This window comes from Physeter macrocephalus, chromosome 8 (assembly GCF_002837175.3).
Source record: "Physeter macrocephalus isolate SW-GA chromosome 8, ASM283717v5, whole genome shotgun sequence".
NCBI classification, from domain to species: domain Eukaryota; kingdom Metazoa; phylum Chordata; class Mammalia; order Artiodactyla; family Physeteridae; genus Physeter; species Physeter macrocephalus.
In genome coordinates this window covers 6,387,380-6,407,576 of record NC_041221.1, presented here as the reverse complement: position 1 = coordinate 6,407,576, position 20,197 = coordinate 6,387,380, and the positions used below count along the sequence as shown (strand labels likewise).

The following is a 20,197-nucleotide window of genomic DNA, read 5'->3' as shown; positions in this document are numbered from 1 at the left end:
GAGCATGATGCATGTTTTAAGTCATCTTCCATGCCACCTTCTTGTTGTGATGTGTTGGCATGTTGGTCAACAAGGAAACAAACTTAGCTGGAGCAGATCCGGGGCCACCCGTGGGTGAGAGAGGTGTCAGCTGAGAGGTGGACAACGCTCGGGTCTGGGAACAAATAAAAAGCCAGCTGATGTCCCCTGATCCTTTCCTTAGATCCTCCCGTCTATGTTGGAATCTCCCATTACTCCATCAGGACACCAGGAAATTTGGAGAGATGAAGTGAGTCACCTTTTTGGGATCTTTCTTATTTTCATCTCTGTGCCTCCTCATCTCACTCCGTCCCTTTATCTCACCTCCCCTACCCCATTTGTCCATTTGTTTCTCTTCCTTTGGGTCTTTCTCTGAAAATCTGCTCTTTAAATTTATCTCTCTCTTCCACTGTAGGTGGTGATTTGCATTCTGAACCCATGGTGTGCAGTAAGCCTTCTCCAAAAAAGAGTCCTCAAAAAGCTCATAGCGTAAAATGTTTCTATCTGGGAAAGAAATTTCAGAATTGTTGATAAGTTTCATGTTTATCAGCATTTTTTCAGGCTAGCGGTCCGGATGGAACTTTTCCAGCCTTTCTTCCAAGTTTCACCTCACTCCAAGTTGCTGCCACTATAGATGAGATATTTGTAATTGGATTCAGGCAGGCTGATCCGTGGAATTATTGCTCTCTGTTAGTCTACAGATTCCAAAATGATGACCTTATAAACATCGAAGCAAGATTAATTATTATAGCACTACATGAAACTTTAACTCAAAAACTATTTATTTGTTTGCTGACTCAGAGCTGAGCCTGACAGCATGAGCTCAGACCTTTCTCTTACAGAACTCCTGGGGTAGCCTCAGCTGGGCATTCTGACCACAGCCCCTTAGCTGTCCTTGCTAACAAAGCTTTCCTCCAAATAAAGGGCTTCCCTAATTCAGCCACTTCCCTCTCAGACTGCAAGTGCCACTCTGCTCACTGGTTCCAGCAGATGACCAGCTGTAGGGAGGGGACAGTTGTGCACAATGGTCTACCTTCTACTCAGTTTAACGTCTTTTAACTCCTTCTCCAGAAAGCATCCTTCTCTCTCTGTCTTCCAAATGGTGAAAGTATCAGCTTTCCCTATTCGTGGGGAAAATATTACACCAAGATTCGAGTTTCTCTATGCATTGAAATTTGGGAATATATGAAAATTGATTACAATACAGTATTGTTTCACTGTACACGGTTTATTTATAGCTGGCATTCAGTGCCCCAGTGGTTCTGGGGTGGGACTTTTGCTGAAATGAATTAGAGTGGGGAATTATGCAAGGACAATCTTGTTATTTTAATAGAGCGTACATGGACAGTCAGGTAATCTCAGATAACCTCTCCTATTTCTACACGTTATTGCTGTCTCCTCTGTCTGTTTTAGTCATTCCATCCCTGACCACTTTTTGGTACACTGTCTCTTTTCTATGCTTTTTATTATTTTTATTGCTCTTCAGTCTCTCTATCAGTCATTTTTAACATCATGCATCCATACTGTACTGTCATCTCACTAGGGTCTTAAATTCTGAGTGTTAGGAGAGAGTTAGTTCTCTGCTTTTTTTTTTTTTTAACATCTTTATTGGAGTATAATTGCTTTACAATGGTGTGTTAGTTTCTGCTGTATAACAAAGTGAATCAGCTATACGTATACATATATCCCCATATCTCCTCCCTCTCGCGTCTCCCTCCCACCCTCCCTATCCCACCCCTCTAGGTGGTCACAAAGCACCCAGCTGACCTCCCTGTGCTGTGTGGCTGCTTCCCACTAGCTCCCTGATTTTTAATGTTACTTTTCTGCTAATATATTTGGATGCCACTTTTTTATTGTGTTAAAATACACATAATTTAAAATTTACCATTTTAACCACTGTAAAGTGTACAATTCAGTGGCATTAGGTACATTCATGATGGTTTGCAACCATCATTACTGTCTAGTTCCAGAACTTTTCATCACCCTGACTGGAAACCTCGAACACATTGCCTCTTCTCCAGAACCCCCGGAAAACCCTAATCTGTTCTCTGTCTTTATGCATTTGTCTGTTCTGGACATTTCATTTCAATGGACTCATACAATACGGTCTTTTTCTAATTTTTTTTTTATTGAAGTATAGTTGATTTACAATGTTGTGCTAAATTCTGCCATACAGCAAGGTCACTCAGTTAAACACATATATACATTCTTTTTCACATTCTTTTCCGTTACGGTTTATCCCAGGATATTGAATATCGTTCCCTGGGCTACACAGTAGGGACTTTCTGTTTATCCAGTCTATATATAACATTTATAGTTTGCATCTACCAACCCCAAACTCCCACCCCATCCCTCCCCTACCTCCCCTCCCCCTTGGCAACTACAAGTCTGTTCTCTATGTCTGTGAGTCTGTTTCTGTTTCATAGGTAAGTTCATTTGTGTCATATTTTAGATTCCACATATAAACGATATCATATGCTATTTGTCTTTCTCTGACTTACTTTACTTAGTATGATCATCTCTAGTTTACAATATGGTTTTTGCATCTGGTTTCTTTGACTTAGCATAGTGTTTCCAATGTTCATCCATGTTGCATGTTGCAGCAGACATTAGTACTTCCTTTTTAAAAAATGATATTCTAAAATTAACTTTTTTTTCTTTAATGAGTATAATTATTTTGCTTCAGTGTTCAGAGGATGGAAGACTCCTACATGAGAACATTTTCTCATCATTCACATAACCAAGTACAGAACTGGGCAGTATTTGATTTTACTTGCTATTTGAGCTATCATCATTGGTTCGTGCATGGCCCTCTCCCATTTTACTTATTCATTTATTATTTATTTTATTTTATTTATTTTTTTTGCCGTACGCGGGCCCCTCACTGTCGTGGCCTCTCCCGCTGCGGAGCACAGGCTCCGGACGCGCAGGCTCAGCGGCCATGGCTCACGGGCCCAGCCGCTCCGCGGCACGTGGGATCCTCCGGGACCGGGGCACGAACCCGCGTCACCTGCCTCGGCAGGCGGACTCTCAACCACTGCGCCACCAGGGAAGCCCTTATTCATTTACTAATGATACGTTACAGGCATCAAGCCTCCGCACAATCCAAGAACTAGAACACTGCCAATAATGTTCGTTGACATCTGTCCTCCCCTCTCCTCCTGAGGAGTCAACAGTAACTTGCATTGGGATTTTATAATGCTGCTCTTTCCTTGCTTCATTACTGCAGTTTCATTACTACGATGTTTGACACGGCCTCCATACCCGCGGGTTCCGCATCTGCAGATTCAACAAACCGCGGATGGAAAACATTCTTAAATTAACTTTTTAGTTGAAGCACATTCTATTGCTGACTCAGGACTCATGAGCCCTGTGTTCTCTACAAATCTCTATCTTTCTAGTCTATTTCTTTCCAAAGCATAGCTTGGAATTTATCCTTGGGATCTTTCATTTTGTTAATGAGGTGGTGGTGATGATAATGATGATGGTGGTGATAACACACACCTTCTTTTGAGCATCTACCATGTAACCATAACAGTGCTGGAAACTTTACCCACAGTGTCAAACTAGTCCACAGAGAAGTCGTGTTAATGAGAATTTCATACTCATTTGGCAAAAGGGGAAGCTGAGGAGTGGATGAGTTAAGTCCTCATCTGCGATTGAGAAGCAGAGTTGGATTTGTGCCCAGGACCTTCTGTTTCACAGCCCACCTCCTCCCAGGCTCTTGACTTTTCTTGCTTTTTTCAAGCTGCTCCAGGTCATAGAATAAAATAAGAGGAACCTAGTTTTCCATCTGGTCTGAAGCCCTTGGGAAGTGGGCTGAGTCAGGTTCTCCACTGGATCACAATGACTTTGGAACTATCAATAACTTTGATAACTTGATGCTTTATGAGGACACTGTACATAGTCCAGCTGTCTGGTTTCTTCCTTGCACCAGATCCTCCCCTGAGCGTTCTTGCCTCTACACATTCTGCGCATTCTTTCTCCTCCCCTTACAGTCCAATCTGTCTTCCGTGCAAAGACAAGCCGAATCCAGTTCCCTCTGTAAAGCCGTCTCCTTCTACTTTAACCAACTCTCATCTCCTTTCTCATGACTCTGATAATGTCCTTATCATACACGATCAGATGACTAATATGGTTTTGTGTGCCCATCTTGCCTCCCCAGGGAGACGAAATGCTACTTCAGATCTTAGTCTTCGCTAACAAGTCTTCAGTAGATCCCTCACCCCCCAATCCAGCTTTTAGTTCAACTTTAGACATAGAATTGTACTTTGACATACTTATTGGAAATAACTGGTCAAATAGTAGAATTCAAACCCCTACTCTCTCCTCTGTACCAAGGTAGACCAAAGACAGGAATTTCAATACACAAAGATACAAACATATTGTGGGTTTGGAGGGGAACTATACTAGAATGAATCTTAGAGAAAGTAGTTTTTGGGACTCAGGAGATGATTGTTTGACGGCTAGTGTTGAGGCTGATCTGCGATGTCTGACACAGCCACTTAGCAGGCAGTTGGGGGCAGGTACCTGGGGCAGGTATATGCTATTGTGCCTTTATTGGGAACCTCTGTTTTCTTGCTAAAAAAATTGGACATATATATTGTGTTCCTCCAAACACAGTTTGGGGGATGTTGGTTTAAAGTTGCGTAACCTTATTGCTTTTTATTTTTATAAAATTTTTTTTAATTGAAGTACAATCGATTTACAGTTCTGTGCCAATCTCTGTTGTACAACAAAGTAACTCAGTTATACACTCCAGCCTGATTGCTTCTGAAGCATGAATTTAGTACTGGAGCTATACTCCTCTAAAGTAGAAGCCTTTCCTGTTTTGGTTGATCTGATATTTATGGAGGAAGCTCATTAACTCTTTGAGGACTTAAGGAGATATTCTATTTGGGTTGGGCATGGACAGATGCCACCAAAACCTCAGTGGCTTAACACAGTAAGAGTTTATTATTATTCCACATGGTTTTGTGGAAGGGCAGTGGGGCTCTGCTCCAAACAGGCATTCCACGCCCTCAGTAGTGGTCTTAAAAAGTCCCTTCCCCACCGACTCCAGCCATGCACACACGTTCTTTGACACTCCTCTGATGGAGAGATGGTATCTGTGTCCCCTCTCCTTGAACCTGGGCCAGCTTATTGATACTTCAGCTAATAGCGTATACCTGATGTAATATGTGTGGCTTCCAAGCTGGCTTCATGTAGTTTCTGCCTTCTTTGCTGGAGCCCTGGTCCACCATGTATAAAATCTGACTGCCTTGATGTTGCCGTTTGTGGGCAAGTCCCCACCACTTAGAGAGTCTACAGTGGGCACTCAAGGTGGCAGTCTTAGCCTTTGAATCATCTTCCCCAGCACTATATATGTGAATGAACAAGACTTCAGATGATTCTAGACATTAGCCATTGACTTCCCAGCCTCAGGTATAATGGAGCATTGACAAGTCATCCTCTTTTTACCCTGTTCAAATTCTTGACCCACAGCATCCATGAATGTAAGTCAATACTTTTTTTAAGCTGCTCAGCTCTTCTGCAGCATGGTAACTAGAATACCACCTATGACACCATCACAAGGGACTCAGGGCTTACCTTGATAGTGTAAGAGATGACAGGAGAGCTGAGCAACAGCAGTGACATGTTTTAGCCTGGAAGCGACATGCCTCTTATTTCATTAGCCATGACTAATGACACGGCCAAACTTAATTCCAAGGGTATGGAGAAGTGTAATGAAGACGTCACTAGCAATAGACAAGAACTAGACATCCACCTCCATAAGCTGATAACCTCATGCCTCCTGCTATGGACTGATTGTGTGCCCCCCGCATTCATATGTTGAAGCCCTGACCTCCAACGTGATGGTATTCAGAGGTTGGGCCTTTGGGAGGTCATTAGGTTTAGATGAGGTCATGAGGATGGGGCCTTTATGGTAGGATTAGTGACCTTATTAAAAGAGACTCTAAAGAGCTTGCTTTCTCCCTCTCTCCCTCTCTCCCTCTCTCCCTCTCTCTCTCTCTCTCTCTCTCTCTCTCTCTCTCTCTCTCCCTGTCCTGTGAGGACACAGCAGGAAGGCAGCTGTCTACAATCCAGGAAGAGAGCTCCCACCAGAAACTGACCATGCTGGCTCCTTGATCTTGGACTTCTAGACTCGAGAGCTGTGAGAAAATAAAGTTTTATTGTTCAAGCCGCTCACTCTAGGTATTTTGTTATAGCACTGAAGCTGACTAAGACACTCCCACACTGCAGATATATTCAAAGACTTATTTCCTAAGTACCCAAGTGGCACAGTGAGTTTGCTGGAATTTTACACAGCAAAACAATAGACCTCTGTATGGTTTATGCTTCCTGCTCGTTACACTATTTTATCTGAGGGATGTGCACTCCACGCCATGGCACGTGTGTTTACAGGTAGGACTCAAATACACACGTCACATTTCTCTGACTTCCTATGTACATTGATGTGCTTGATGAGTTTAGAGAGTCCTAACATCCTGGCAAGTGACATAATTTCAATAGATTGATAAATTATGATTTGCATGCAACAACTGCCAGCACACAAGAATACCACGACATTCTTCTGTGAGAAGCAGGGTCATGCTCAGCTCCTTCTGGAGGCAGGAACATCTCTACCTACATTCCATTCCCATCCAGTTTCATCTGTCACATCCCTCCAGGCAAAAGAAAAAAAGTGCTTTGTGTGATCAGATAAACCAGGTGAATTTGGGACTCTTGGAATAGCCACCATCGGTGCTGATTGGCCTTGTAAGTCATAGTTAATGTATGATATTTCAAAGGGAAAAAAATCACATTAAAAATGACCCAGCAAGTGGTGAATTGTACCAAACTATAATTTCGGATACTTGTGATTCACCAGTGATTTCCTGTGTTTGGAACAATGTTATAAATTTCTCAGAGGCTAAGGGATGGCTAGGAATGGATTTGCTGTGCTTTGTTTTATTGTAGATAACAGGCCACAGAAATATGATTTTAGTGGGTACTAATGGACTGAGTCCCTTCAAAGCATTAATAAGATTGTTGCATTTTGGATTGTCTTTAGACAACTGAGATGCTGAGTGCCATTTTTAAAGGAGGAACTCTTCGCTTTACAACAGCATTTTATGTTGACGACCAGGTGAGTCCTGGGGAGGTCTGTCTGGAGCATCACACAGCGCACACAAGCCGACGTTCTCTTCCTGCTCTGCCTACCGGAGCACTGTTACCAAAATCAACGACTAATGGTTGAAAGAGTCTGAAAAATGGCTATCCCTTTGACCTTTCTAAGGTTTGTCATTTAGTTGACATACCCATTACCTCAAAAATCAAATGTGTTTGTCTAAACATTATTCTGATGTTTACTTTGGGCACTAAAGGGCAGACAGCTGACCACGGACCCGCTGACAGTGATCAATTCAGCCTCGAATCTTGTCACTTTCCCTGTTTATTCTGCTATCAATCTCCCCTTTGCCTGCCACATGGCCACTTTCTGCTGCTCAGGCGCTTTTAAAACTAACAATAATCCAATTTAGAATTGATCAATGAAAATGTGTAGTCAGTAAGCAAAATGACAAAGTCTGCATGTAACCGCTGACCACAGTCAGGAGTTTATTTTATATGGATGGGGCTGAAGGCAAATTTTAATTAATTAATTAAATGGTAACAGCATTTGAGCTTCTTCCCTGTTTTTTTTTTGTTTTTTTTTTTTTTTCAAGTCTAAGTTTTACTGTCTTAGAAATGGGGGAAGTGGGTCCGTTGACTTCCTGCTAGAACCAGTATGTTCTGGAACAGTGCTGCCCCGTGGGCCTTTCTGTGATGGTGGGAGTGGTCTAGACCTTTGTTGTCTGAGGTGGCAGCAGCCAGACACCTCTGGCTGAACTTGAACTATGGCTTGTGCAGCACAGGAACTGTATTTTAAGTTTTATTTAATTTTAATAAATTTAAAGTTAACGTTAAATGGCTTTATGTGGCTCGTGGCTACAATTCTGGATGGTGCAATTCCAGAATGTTGACATTTTTGATGATGAGATGAGGTCTGCTGATGTGGTTTGGATGTCATACTGTCTAGACACTGTGTATCAGGAGGTCACAGTTTCCGGCCTGATCCAACACGGCTACAAACCAGGCAAGAGAAGTTCAGGGAGATATTCAAGTCTTCCTTGTATCCTAAAGGCAATGTCATGTTTGACCAGGGCTCCTTACCTGGTCCATGGGAGCAGGGCTCCCGAGAGGGCCTGGGTGCTGCTCTGCACGGCTGGCTACTCCCCAGCAGAGGGGAGAGCTCCAGCAAGAGAAGGTGCAGGACTGGTGCAGGAAGGTTCCTAAAAGTCCCCCAAGGCAAGCCCCGTTCTTGGCCGCATCCCAGGTCTGGTGTCCAAGACAGAAGGGTGCATTTCGTTCCCAGTGCCAAGTGGCTCCTGGGTTCTGGATGTGACCAGGCATCTTGCTGGGCCACTGGTTTCTGGCTCCCAGATTGTCTGAGCTCTTGGGCCTGCATCCCTTCTTTCCCTCAACCTCAAACTCCATTTTTGCCAAATCCAACAGTGGGGAGTCATTTGATGAATTTATTAAAGCAATTTGAAAAATCATTTCTTGAAATTATCTGCAAATGTTACATTCAATGAGCAAACAGTTTAAAAGCTAACTGCTAATGAGATTAGAAGCACATATAATATTTGGGGGTCTTTTTAGAAACATGAATTCAACTTAGCTTTTATCTCTAGACAGATATATATCAAAACCTAGATTAGAATTTTTAAAAAACTGTATCACTTATTTGAATTTCAGAGCTTATGGGAAAAGTTATGAGCAAGTAGAAACACTTTATGAGGGTTATGGTGTAATCAATGGAGATTTAAAATGCTGTACCAGGTAACTATTGTCTTAGAAGGAAAGTGGTCTGGGTATTCTCTTGAAGGAGAGTCTAAATTTGTAATTCTTGTGTTATTTACATACCGACAACAAAAAAAATTAAAAACAAAAGCCAGTTTTTATTTTTAAAAAACGGAAAAAATTTATTTCCTGAAAATTTTCAGCAGGAAAAAAGTTTAATTGGGGGCATTTAAAAATTAGTTTTTAATGAAGCTTTATGTGACAAACTGTGAGAGTCTGACAATGACAATAAAAGGATATCTTATAATTAAAACAAACAAATATCTATCCATTTATCTATTATCTATCTATTTCATCCATGGTTTCACTATCCAAAGACAGACACTGTCAATATTTTTTTGTATTTATATCTAATCTTTATTCTATTTGTTTTCATTCTAAATGGAAAGATCATGTATATACTATTTCTATCCTACTCTTTTTTTCATTTAACATTGTAATGCTTATATTTTCCATATATTGCATATTCTTTAGAAATATAATTTTAAAAGTTACATTATAATTAATGAAGTGAACATACACAATTTATTTAAAAACTGTGTTTGTATCTGGTATTTAGATTACTTCTGATCTTTTTCTTTTCTTTTTATAAATAGTGCTTCTGAATATTCAGAATTATTTTCTTAGGCTCCATTCTCAAAAGTGGACTTACTGAGTTAGAGAGTATAAATATTGCAAGGCTCTTTGCCAAATTGCTTTCCAAAAGGACTGTACCAAAATGTCAGCAATATTCGAGAGTACCTTTTTCACAGTCCCCTTATCAGCAGTGGAAAGTATTATTTTTTTAAAAATCTTTGCTAATTTGATAGGGGTCAAAGGTTACTTCATTGTTATTTTAATGCCCCATTCCTTGATTACTAGTGAAGGAAAACATTTTCCACACTTTTGTTGATTAGTTATATTTCCTTTTTGGAAATTGCCTGTTCACATCCTCTGTCAATTTATCCATTGGAGCTTCAGTGTTTAAAAATTAAATTTGATTAACCTTTTTATATATATAAGGATATTAGTACTTTGTCTAGATAGGACTTCCTGTGACTGTTTTTCCCCAAATATGATGTTTGCCTTTTAATTTTGTTCTATTTATTTATTTTGATTGAAGAGAAGCTTAAAATTTAAACTTAGTAACATATAATAATGTTTTCATCTTACTTTTAGTAAATTGTACCTCCTCCACTGACGGTAAATTAAAAAGGTTTTTTCTTCTTGATTTCTTATATATTGATATTTTATATTTAATTTTAAAGTTCCCTTGGAATTTGTATTGTTTGGTGAATGATTTTAGGTGAGAATCTAAATAGATTTTTTTCATCAAATAATCAGTTGTTCCAGGGGGATTTATTTATGAAATGACTTACCCCTTTCTCATTTATTTAAAATATCTCTTTTACCATACATGTTTTATATATATATGCAATAAGATAGCCAGTTCCTTGACTATTGTGTTCTGTAGATTTCAGTTTAACCTTGTTCCAGAATTTCAGTATTTTATATAATATCGATTTATATACCCTTGGTCACAATTGATACCATTGGTATCAATTGATACCATTGGCTGACAGGTCCAGAATACTCCCAATCATTCTTTTTCAAAAGATCGTTTTGGTTTATTTTACTGTGTGTGTGTATGTGTATGTGCACACCACAGGAAAAATGAGTATCGATTGTTGACTTTTTTACTGACATATTTTGAGTTTTACTTTTTCCAAAGTCTTCCCATCTCTCAAGACCAGGTCAAATCCTACAGCCCACAGGGCCTTTCCTGACCCTTCTCAGTGGGAAGGACTTATTTCCTCTCTTACTTCTGTATATCTTCACCTGTCCTTCTCTTAAAGAGCATCTTTATGTGCTGCCTTGTATTATAATTATTTGTGGACAGATCTTACTTTCATCTAGTTATGTGTCTGTACAGGCTGAATAATGGCCCCTAAAGATGTCCACGTCCTAATCCCCAGAACCTGTGAATGCCATCTTCCATGGCAAGAAGGACCTTGTAGATGTGATTAAGTTAAGGACCTGGAGATGCAGAGATTATCCTGAATTATCCAGGTGGCCCCAAATGTAAACCTAAGGGGGAGGCAGAAGGGGAGTTGACTACCGTGGAGGAGGATGTGATGAGACCACAGAGGCAGAGATTGGAGTGATGCTGTCAGGAGCCACCAGAAGCTGGAAGAGACAAGGGACAGCTTATCCCCTGGAGACTCCAGAAGGAACTGGCCCTGCTGACACCTTGATTTTAGTCCCTTAAGACTCATTCTGGATGTCTGACCTCCAGAACTGTTAGAGAATAAATCTGTGGACTGATTTTGCTGTCAGTTTTTGAGCCTCTAAGTTTGTGGTAATTTGTTAAGAACCCAGTTGGAAATGAATACTGCTATTCCCCACATCCTAAAGGCAGTAATAGACTCACCCAGGGCACCATTCAAGTACGAATTGTCCCCTGTGGGGGGATCAGAGTTGGCGGTGTCCAAGCCTTACCTGAGGAATGATGCTTAGAGAGTGGATTCTGGTTGGGTTCTGCTTTTTCGAATTTGCTCCAGCTCCGGGGCCGGGAGCGGCGCTGACTGCACACGTGATCCTTCTTCTTCTGGGACTATAGCTTCACATGCCAGTCTTGTTTCAAGTGAGATGCTGTTTAGCTCAGCATCTATCAGTCTCTGTGAGCTGAGTTCAAAGTCACTGCGGCCATGAATTCTACTTTAAAGAAGTTATTTCCAGGGTTACTGCTGAAAGCCACAAATTAAAAAGAAATGAGTTCAAGAGAGACGTTTGAATGACTGAATTGATATGTTTTCACAAACATTCCTACTTTCAGCTTTCTTATTGTATAAAGTGAATATGAACATATATTATTGGAATTTGGCAATGCTGTTGCTTTATACAGTACATATTTATTTAAACATATGCTTTTTATTTTTTTATTCGAGTATACTTGCTTTACACTGTTGTGTCAGTTTTTGCTGTACAGAAAAGTGAATCAGCCACATGTATACATATATCCCCTCTTTTTTGGATTTCCTTCCTATTTGGGTCACCACAGAGCACCGAGTAGAGTCCCCTGTGCTACACAGCGGGTTCTCATCAGTTGTCTATTTTATACATAGTAGGGTATAGATGTCAATCCCAAGCTCCCAGTTCCTCCCACCCAAACATATGCTTTTTTGAAAAAACTTGATTTAATTTTTCAGTGTCTTTGTGAGTAGGAGGACTATTATACACATTCTCCAGAAAAGAAAAGAGGACTCTAGCAAGGTGGGCCATTTATCCAACATTTTACCCTTTTATTTATTTATTAAGATTTTGAGGGTCTGCAAAATGCTCGACATTGTGTTAAGTTTTTAGTGATTTGAAGTTGAGTGAAACACAGTGCTGACCTTGAAGGGTGTCGCCACCTAGTAAACAAACAATTGCAGTACATTTGGAGAGGGACTCCGTTAGCTGGAGGGATCACAGAAGGATGTGTTGGGTTTCAATCCTGGTTGCACATTAGAATAACCCCTAGGAATTTAAAAAATACTCAACGGCAGACCCCACCCCAGATGATGTGAATCACAACCTCTGTGTCAGAAACTGGAATCCGTTGGGGAGACAGATAAGGAGGAGAGGGCTGTAACCCAGAGGAAACTTCATGTATACATAGGGCTTTAAGGGGTTGCGATTAACATATGCACACTACTATGTATAAAATAGATAATCAACAAGGGCCTACTGTATACCACAGGGAACTCTACTCAATATTCTGTAATAATATATATGGGAAAAGAATCTGAAAAATAATAGATATATGTATATATATAACTGAATCACTTTGCTGTACACCTGAAACTAACACAACTTTGCAAATGAACTATACTCCAATATAAAATAGAAATTAAAAAAAGAAAATTAATATCCCAGCCCCACCCCCCCCGCCGCAAAAAAAACACCACAAAACAGAAACAGACTCACAGACATAGAAAACAAACTTATGTTTACCAAAGGGGAAAGGTTGGGGGAAGTGATAAATTAAGAGTTTGGCACTAGCAGATACACACTACTATATATAAAATAATCAACGAGGACCTACCGTATAGCACAGGGAACTCTACTCAATATACTTTAATAACCTATATAGGAAAAGAATCTGAAAAAGAATCGATATATGTATATGTATAGCTGAATCACTTTGCTGTACACCTGAAACTAATACAACATTGTCATCAGCTATACTCCAATATAAAATAAAAGTTTTCAAAGTTTAAAAAAATAAAAACTACTCAACTGCAGACCTCACCCCAGATGATGTGAATCACAATCTGTGTTGGAAGCTGGGATCAGCGGGGGAGACAGAGGAGGAGGAGAAGGCTGTAACCCAGAGGAAACTTCATGTATACATACGGCGTCAGGGGGCAGCAGGCAGGGTGCTGACCTAACATAGGGTGCATCGTCCCCGGGGTCCCCACTCTGGTGGGCTGCAGGGTTATTGGAGGGAACCCTGGAGACAGGAGATGGGATTTGTGGAAGGTGTACCATTTTCTGGGTGCCCCTGTGTGCCACGTGCTGTGCTGGGCTTTTCACAGATTCTCTCTTTTAGTTGCTGTAAGACTTTTTAGTCATGTGTCATTATCCCAATTTTACACATAAGGAGTCCAAGGCTTGGGTGATTGGGAAGCTTCCTCAGGATCACAAAGGTGGTAAGTGACAAAACAGGGAGCTGACTCCTGATGCAGTGTTGTTTCCATTGACTGTGCTGCTTTGCATAATTCAGGCATGGCTAGAGGTAAATACGGTAAATAGTGGAAGAAATGCCCAGCTCCAGCTCTGGGGGCTTTACTAGGAACTTTGATCTTCAAGTTGAGTCTGTTTACCGGGTGGGGATGGGAGAGAGGTGGGGAGTGGCATCCAGGAAACAGACATAGGCTCAAATCAATGAAGCAGAAACGGCCTTTGTAGAGGTATCCAAGCAATCTGTTAAGCCTCAAGCATGGAGTGAAGTGGGGTAAAGAGAGGAGAAAAATCTGTTTTGTGAATTATTAATCCATGTGTTAATAACAGTGTGTTAAGACTCTAATTGACCTCCCTTTGAAGAAATTCTCTGTATTGGAAACTATTGTATGTTACCACTTGTTGTAACAAAACTTTTGGGTAGAAATACTACATTTTGACATTCTAGCTAGTCAATGGAGTTCTTCCACACTACTTACTATGTAGGTTTTCCCTAGCTCATGTAGACTCGTGACTGGGTGATATCAGATTGAACCCTTCAGCTTAGAAACTTGTTTCCTTTAACTGTTTTAGGGTAGATTAGGGGAAACTGCAAATATGATTACCTTGAGGGATGTTCTATTTAATTACCATTTTTATTGGCCATTTTCTTTGCCCAATTTCAATAGTCTGATGGGATGAAAGTCCTTGCAGAGAGAAAGTTTGTATACATTAATATAAGTGAATTCTGTATTTATATGAATAAGTGTTTTATTTTCTCAAAGAAAAATATGAACAAATCTTAAACTCTCTCTGGTTCCAACCAGCTTTACCATTCAGACACTCTGTAGTCATTATTTTTTTACTCTAATCCTTTGCTTTTTTCAACTGACTTTCCTATATTTTGAACTCTTGAGTCCTTACTTTTCACCCTAAAAGTCTGGATGATATTTGACTTGTGGACTCTGGGTAGTAAACCAAACCTTTATTAATCTCAATACCATTGCCCTAAATGCAATTTTATTTTTTATTTCTATTGTTGTTTCAGGTAAAATCCTGCTATATTTATTTGATTCTTTTTTTAAAAACTGAAGGAGTTGATTTACAATATTGTATTAGTTTCAGGTGTACAGTAAAGTGATTCAGTCATACATATAGTTATAGTCTTTTTCATATTCTTTTTCATTATAGGTTATTACAAGATGTTCAATATAGTTCTCTGTGCTATACAGTAGGACCTTATATTTAACTATTTTATATATAGTAGTTTGTATCTGCTAATCCCAAATCTACAGTTACTTTAAAGTCCACACATATACACAAATCTCTAAGTACACACTTATGCCCCACTCAGTGGAGGTCAGATTGTTGTTAGGGTAATAACCTCTCAGGGGGATACTCTCCCCCATGGCCTGGTCAATACATTTATACAATGTAATTAAACCATATCACTTCCATGACAGGAAATTGATGACCTTTTAATTATTTCAAGATAACTGAATATGTAATCATTTTCTCCTTTAACTGGGAGAGCAGAGTGTATTTTGAATAAATTGAAAGTGGACCACAAATACTTATTTTGTCTGTATGCTGTACGTTCCTGCTCTTCCCACAAGATATCATTCTGGAGTGCTTTTCCCAGGATTTAGGAAAACAATTTAGAAAAGCCCATGTTAAAAATAGGAGATACACTACCAAATGTAAAATAGGTAGCTAGTGGGAAGCAGCCGCATGGCACAGGGAGATCAGCTCGGTGCTCTGTGACCACCTAGAGGGGTGGGATAGGGAGGGTGGGAGGGAGACTCAAGAGGGAGGAGATATGGGGATATATGTATATGTATAGCTGATTCGCTTTGTTTTATAGCAGAAACTAACACACCATTGTAAAGCAATTATACTCCAATAAAGATGTTGAAAAAAATAGGAGATTAATAATTTAGTAAACAGTGTTTAAAAGGTGCTTGATGATTATTGGAATTAAGAAAGATCTACCAATACTACCCTGAATTTTCATATGGTGTATAAGCTCACAATAAATTTTAAGACTGTCTGGTGGGAAATATACGGCAAGTAGCTCTTTAAAAAATTAGACTGAGGCCTGCTCATAACATCAGAGTTGGCTAATTCCCATGGGGAAGATTGAGTTACCGCACACTTTTATTGTGGGACATTTTGGGTGACAGAGTGCGATGGACCATTATAGGGTCCATATTATCCAAATCAAAAACCAAAACCCAACCTGTGATAGGTGTGCAGGTTTCTATGGGGATAATGGACCCTAATACTTCAAATCACAATTATTTCACACATTGGGACGACATAGCTTTTATATTTTTAGTATAGCAGATTTTCCCCATTAAAAATATATATTTTATAATTCCCTTGAATAAGAAAATTCTCAACCTCTACACTATGTGTATAGGTGACTAAAAAAAACCCAACAAACAAACAAAAAAAGCCAACCTATCCAAACGGGAGCATTGTCTTTCCAATCCGGTACAATAAAACTGCTTTGTCTCTCCTCATAGGCCAGAAATGTGGAAAACACCCTTTCCCACCATCTTCCATTAAGAGAAAAGAGAATTTGTGTTACTACTTGAAAAATCAACTGCTTAATCTTCGACTGAAATTCCAGTCAGTAAAATTAATGGAGAGTGGGACAATTTCACTAGAAACACCCCACGGTGAGTGCTTTTGATTTATAGTTGGACGTATTAAATGTATAAATTATACCTAGAAGCAGCTCTTTACTAGATATATTTTGTAACTAAATTAATATAGTGACTTCCACATGTTACATTTAAAATTTTCCTTTCTTTAAAAAGTACGGCAGTCATGGTCTGAAACATTTCGTCAATCAGGGCTTTTCTTTAATAAACAATTTGGAATCTTATGGGTCTTTTTCCTTAATTTTGAAGAGACCATTAAGGAGAGTGTTAAGATGGTGTGACACAATTCCCTGATTTTTCATGATGATCACTATATTTGGAGTATAAACCCTTTGTGAAAAAAATACAGGCAGGTTGCTATTAAACTCCTGACAAACTGCTTGGGTGAAGACAGAGTGGTAACTGGTAAACAAACCCTCTGCCTCTTTAAATTCCACAATCAGAACATAAGGTTCTTGAGGACAGAGGCAGATCAGGGTTTTTAAAAAAAAATTACTATTAAAGCAACAATGACCAGCACCTAGTACATATGTAGGAGGCCCTTGATTAAAATACTCTTTTACTTTGTCAATAAACCTTTCTTGAAAGTATGACACTATGCCAGGGCCTGGGGGTTCAAAATCCACAAAACAAGGACTTCTGTTTTTATGAAGCCAAAAGTTGAGCAGAGGAGATATCTATTATCTAAGGAAATATGCATAAGAATAGAGATTTATACACTGGAAAACAGGAGAGGAAAAGGTAAGTAGTCACCTGGAAGTGATATCTGAGTTGGGTCTGGAATATGTGCATAGATATTTATAAATAAACAGCAGAACCATTGAGGTTTATTCACACTTTCCTGGCTTCCTCCCTTGAACCAGTTTGTTTCGTGAACCAAGGAACTTTGACGCTAATGAATTTCTCCATTTTATTCCAGTCACCCACATTTTAACGGCAGACTCCTTTGTTTTTGTCATGAAAATAGCTGCATTCGGTAGTTTAAACTTTACCGGAATTAAAATGTTAGTGAAATAAGCACAGAGGTCTTCTTTGAACTTTCCATTGTTTGTAGCTTTGAAGCGGCCAAGGCAGAGTCATGTTAGAAACATGAACGAGTCGGAACGCTGGTGAAAATGCAATGAAACATCATTTTATTCTGAGCTGTAAATTTCTTGATGAAAACAATTATTTTAACTGACCTTATTACCTATGTATATATATCAAATGACACCTGAATCATGTTAAGGCCTTAACCTTTTCCCATTTCCTGTTGTAAAACTGCCTGAATCTGACATCTTTTTAAGTGGAGTTAAAACTGTTTTCACTTACGATGTCAGCATTCTGATAATGCCCAAATTGATGCTTAGTGATCTGTGTTTTAAACATCTTTTTCTAAGAGGTCTTCTCTTATTTTAAGGAAGAATAGAATTGCATGTTTGGGTCTCTCTAGAATTAAACCTGGTCACTGATTACAGTATTCCCCGTCGATTATTTGAAGCCTACAGTCTAGGTGACACAAGAGGCAAATTCATTGCAAGCCTTCAGCCAGATACTGAGTCTCAGTTCAAGAGCTGGGCCAGTACAGAGTGTGGATGCTGTTTATGCTCCAGCCGGTCTTACTCTCCCACTGGGTGCTCAGGGCTCCCTAGGGACTCGCTTCCCCACCATCCCCTTAAATGACCTTGGCGCTAAGGGATATGGTCTCCTCACTATTTTCCCAAACTGTTTTCTCAAATACCTGCCATGGCTTGTGGCATATTCTTGTGTCCATTTATTAATTCTTCATTCAAACAATGATGATGATCCCCTATTGTGTGTCAAGGACTCTCCTAGGCTAAAGCAGTGAAAATCAGATGGATTTCTGGCTTTCAAGGAAACAGACTATAGGAAAGTAAACCAAGAAGAAACAAAGATAATTTCAGGTTGCAATAAGTACAATGGAATAACAAGATAAAATAAAATAAAATATACTAATGTATTGATAATAAAGAAAGGGGGCAGCAGGGGAGGGGTTTACTTTAGACCACATGGCCAGGGAAGGCTTGCCTGAGATGGTGATAAAGGAACCAGCAGGGTTCTGGGGAAGGAGCATTCTGGGTAGGGGGAATCATGGGAGCAAAAACCCTAAGGCAGGGCTTCCCTGGTGGCGCAGTGGTTGAGAGTCCGCCTTACGGTGCAGGGGACACGGGTTCGTGCCCCGGTCCGGGAAGATCCCACATGCCGCCGAGCGGCTGGGCCCGTGAGCCGTGGCCGCTGAGCCTGCGCGTCCGGAGCCTGTGCTCCGCAGCGGGAGAGGCCACAGCGGTGAGAGGCCCGCGTACCGCAAAAAAAAATAAAAATAAAAACAAAAACCCTAAGGCATGTAGAGGAAAAGGAAGAAGTCCAATGCCAATGAAACCTGAAAAGAAAGGGAACAGTAATGCAAGGGGAGGTGGACGAGGGCCAGTTCTCATGAATAACTCTTAATTTTATGTATTTTAAAATAAGAGGTTTTATTATTGCTTAGTTCTGGCAAGGTCAACAGACTGGGAGAATATTACCATTGTAAAGACAGGTTGTTATACTCAAGGATCTCAAGCTGAAGGGACATGGCCCGGCGTGGGGGGCACATGAGGAAGCACCAGGTGGTCAGGAGGCAGAGGAGAGGGGAAAACAGGGGCAAAAACCTTTATTGTGGCTTCTTGCCACAACGGACAAAAGAATGGGTGAGGCAGGGTAAGCAGGTTTAAGATTGATTACTTTGAATAATTTCAGGAGGCTCTGGGGCATAGGAGCTGTCCTTAGGTGTTTGGAATGTGACCCTGGAGCTATTGGGGCAGGTGGATAGTGTCCTGGTATGTGAAAGCCTGATAAAGAAGGAGTTAGGTGTGTGGGCTCTGGATTGGTTTACATTTGAAAGGCACCCTCAGGGGTGAGTTGTTTACTATCTTTGGGAATTAGCTAACCCTGTGGGGTGGGGCAGTCCCAAGACCTCCTAATGTCAAAGCATCATCAGAAAATAAGAGACACGGCTAATACATACAAAAAGTATACCAGAGCATTGAAAAAATTTATGAAACTAGCATAAACTTGACCAGACCTCACAGGAATGAAGATGAAAAATGACAAGGCAGATGTACTCCTGAACATAGATGCTAAAATCATAATAATATATCATTTGTGAATTATGAAAGTTTTGTTTCTTTCATAACAGTCTTTATGCATTTAGTTTATATTTCCTTGTACTTGCTAGAATTTCCACTAAAATGTTGATAGAAATTATAACATGCCTTTGAATCTTGTTCCTGACTCCCAAGGAGAGTTTTTAACTTTCATCATAAAGAATATTTGCTGTGAATTTTCTTTATAGGTTATGAAAGTCCCTTCGTATTCCTAGTTTGTTAAAGGTTTTTTTTTTTTTTCACATAAATGAGCATTGAAATTTATCTAATCATTTTTTCTGCATCTATTGGAAGGACCATATGATGATTTCATGTTTAATCTGTTAATGCAGTTAATTATATGAATTTTCTAATATTAATCCAACTTTGCCTTCCTAGGATAAACCCAAATTTACCATAATGTATTTTCCATTTCTATACATTACTAAATTTAGTTTGCAAATAGTTTGTTCAGGATTTTGTACCTGATAAGTGAATTTGTTGTATAATTTCTTTATTTTGTAATGCCCTTGCAGATTTTGATATCATGATGAAGCTGGACTTTTTCTGTTCTCTGAAAGGTTTTGTGTATGACAGATGTTATTTCTTCCTTACATATTTAAAAGAGCTCACAGGTGAAGCCATCCGGACCTAGAATTTTCTTTGTGGAAATTTTTTTTTTTTTTTAACATCTTTATTGGAGTATAATGGCTTTACAATGGTGTGTTAGTTTCTGCTTTACAACAAAGTGAATCAGTTATACATATACATATGTTCCCATATCTCTTCCCTCTTGCGTCTCCCTCCCTCCCACCCCCCCTA

The 20,197-nt window shown here is 39.7% G+C and overlaps 1 protein-coding gene across 3 annotated transcripts in view; it reads left to right on the top strand.

Moving 5' to 3' along the window:
• SETD4 (SET domain containing 4) overlaps positions 1 to 20,197 on the top strand; it is a 468,053-nt gene that overhangs the window by 433,599 nt on the left and 14,257 nt on the right. For 2 of the 3 annotated variants that reach the window (XR_008618003.1, XR_003680787.2), the window contains 3 exons: positions 6,080 to 6,172; positions 7,073 to 7,147; positions 16,113 to 16,268. The gene's annotated coding sequence lies outside the window, so the exon portion shown is untranslated. The remainder of the gene's footprint in view (positions 1 to 6,079; positions 6,173 to 7,072; positions 7,148 to 16,112; positions 16,269 to 20,197) is intronic. The other variant, XR_008618004.1, reaches the window with a different exon arrangement.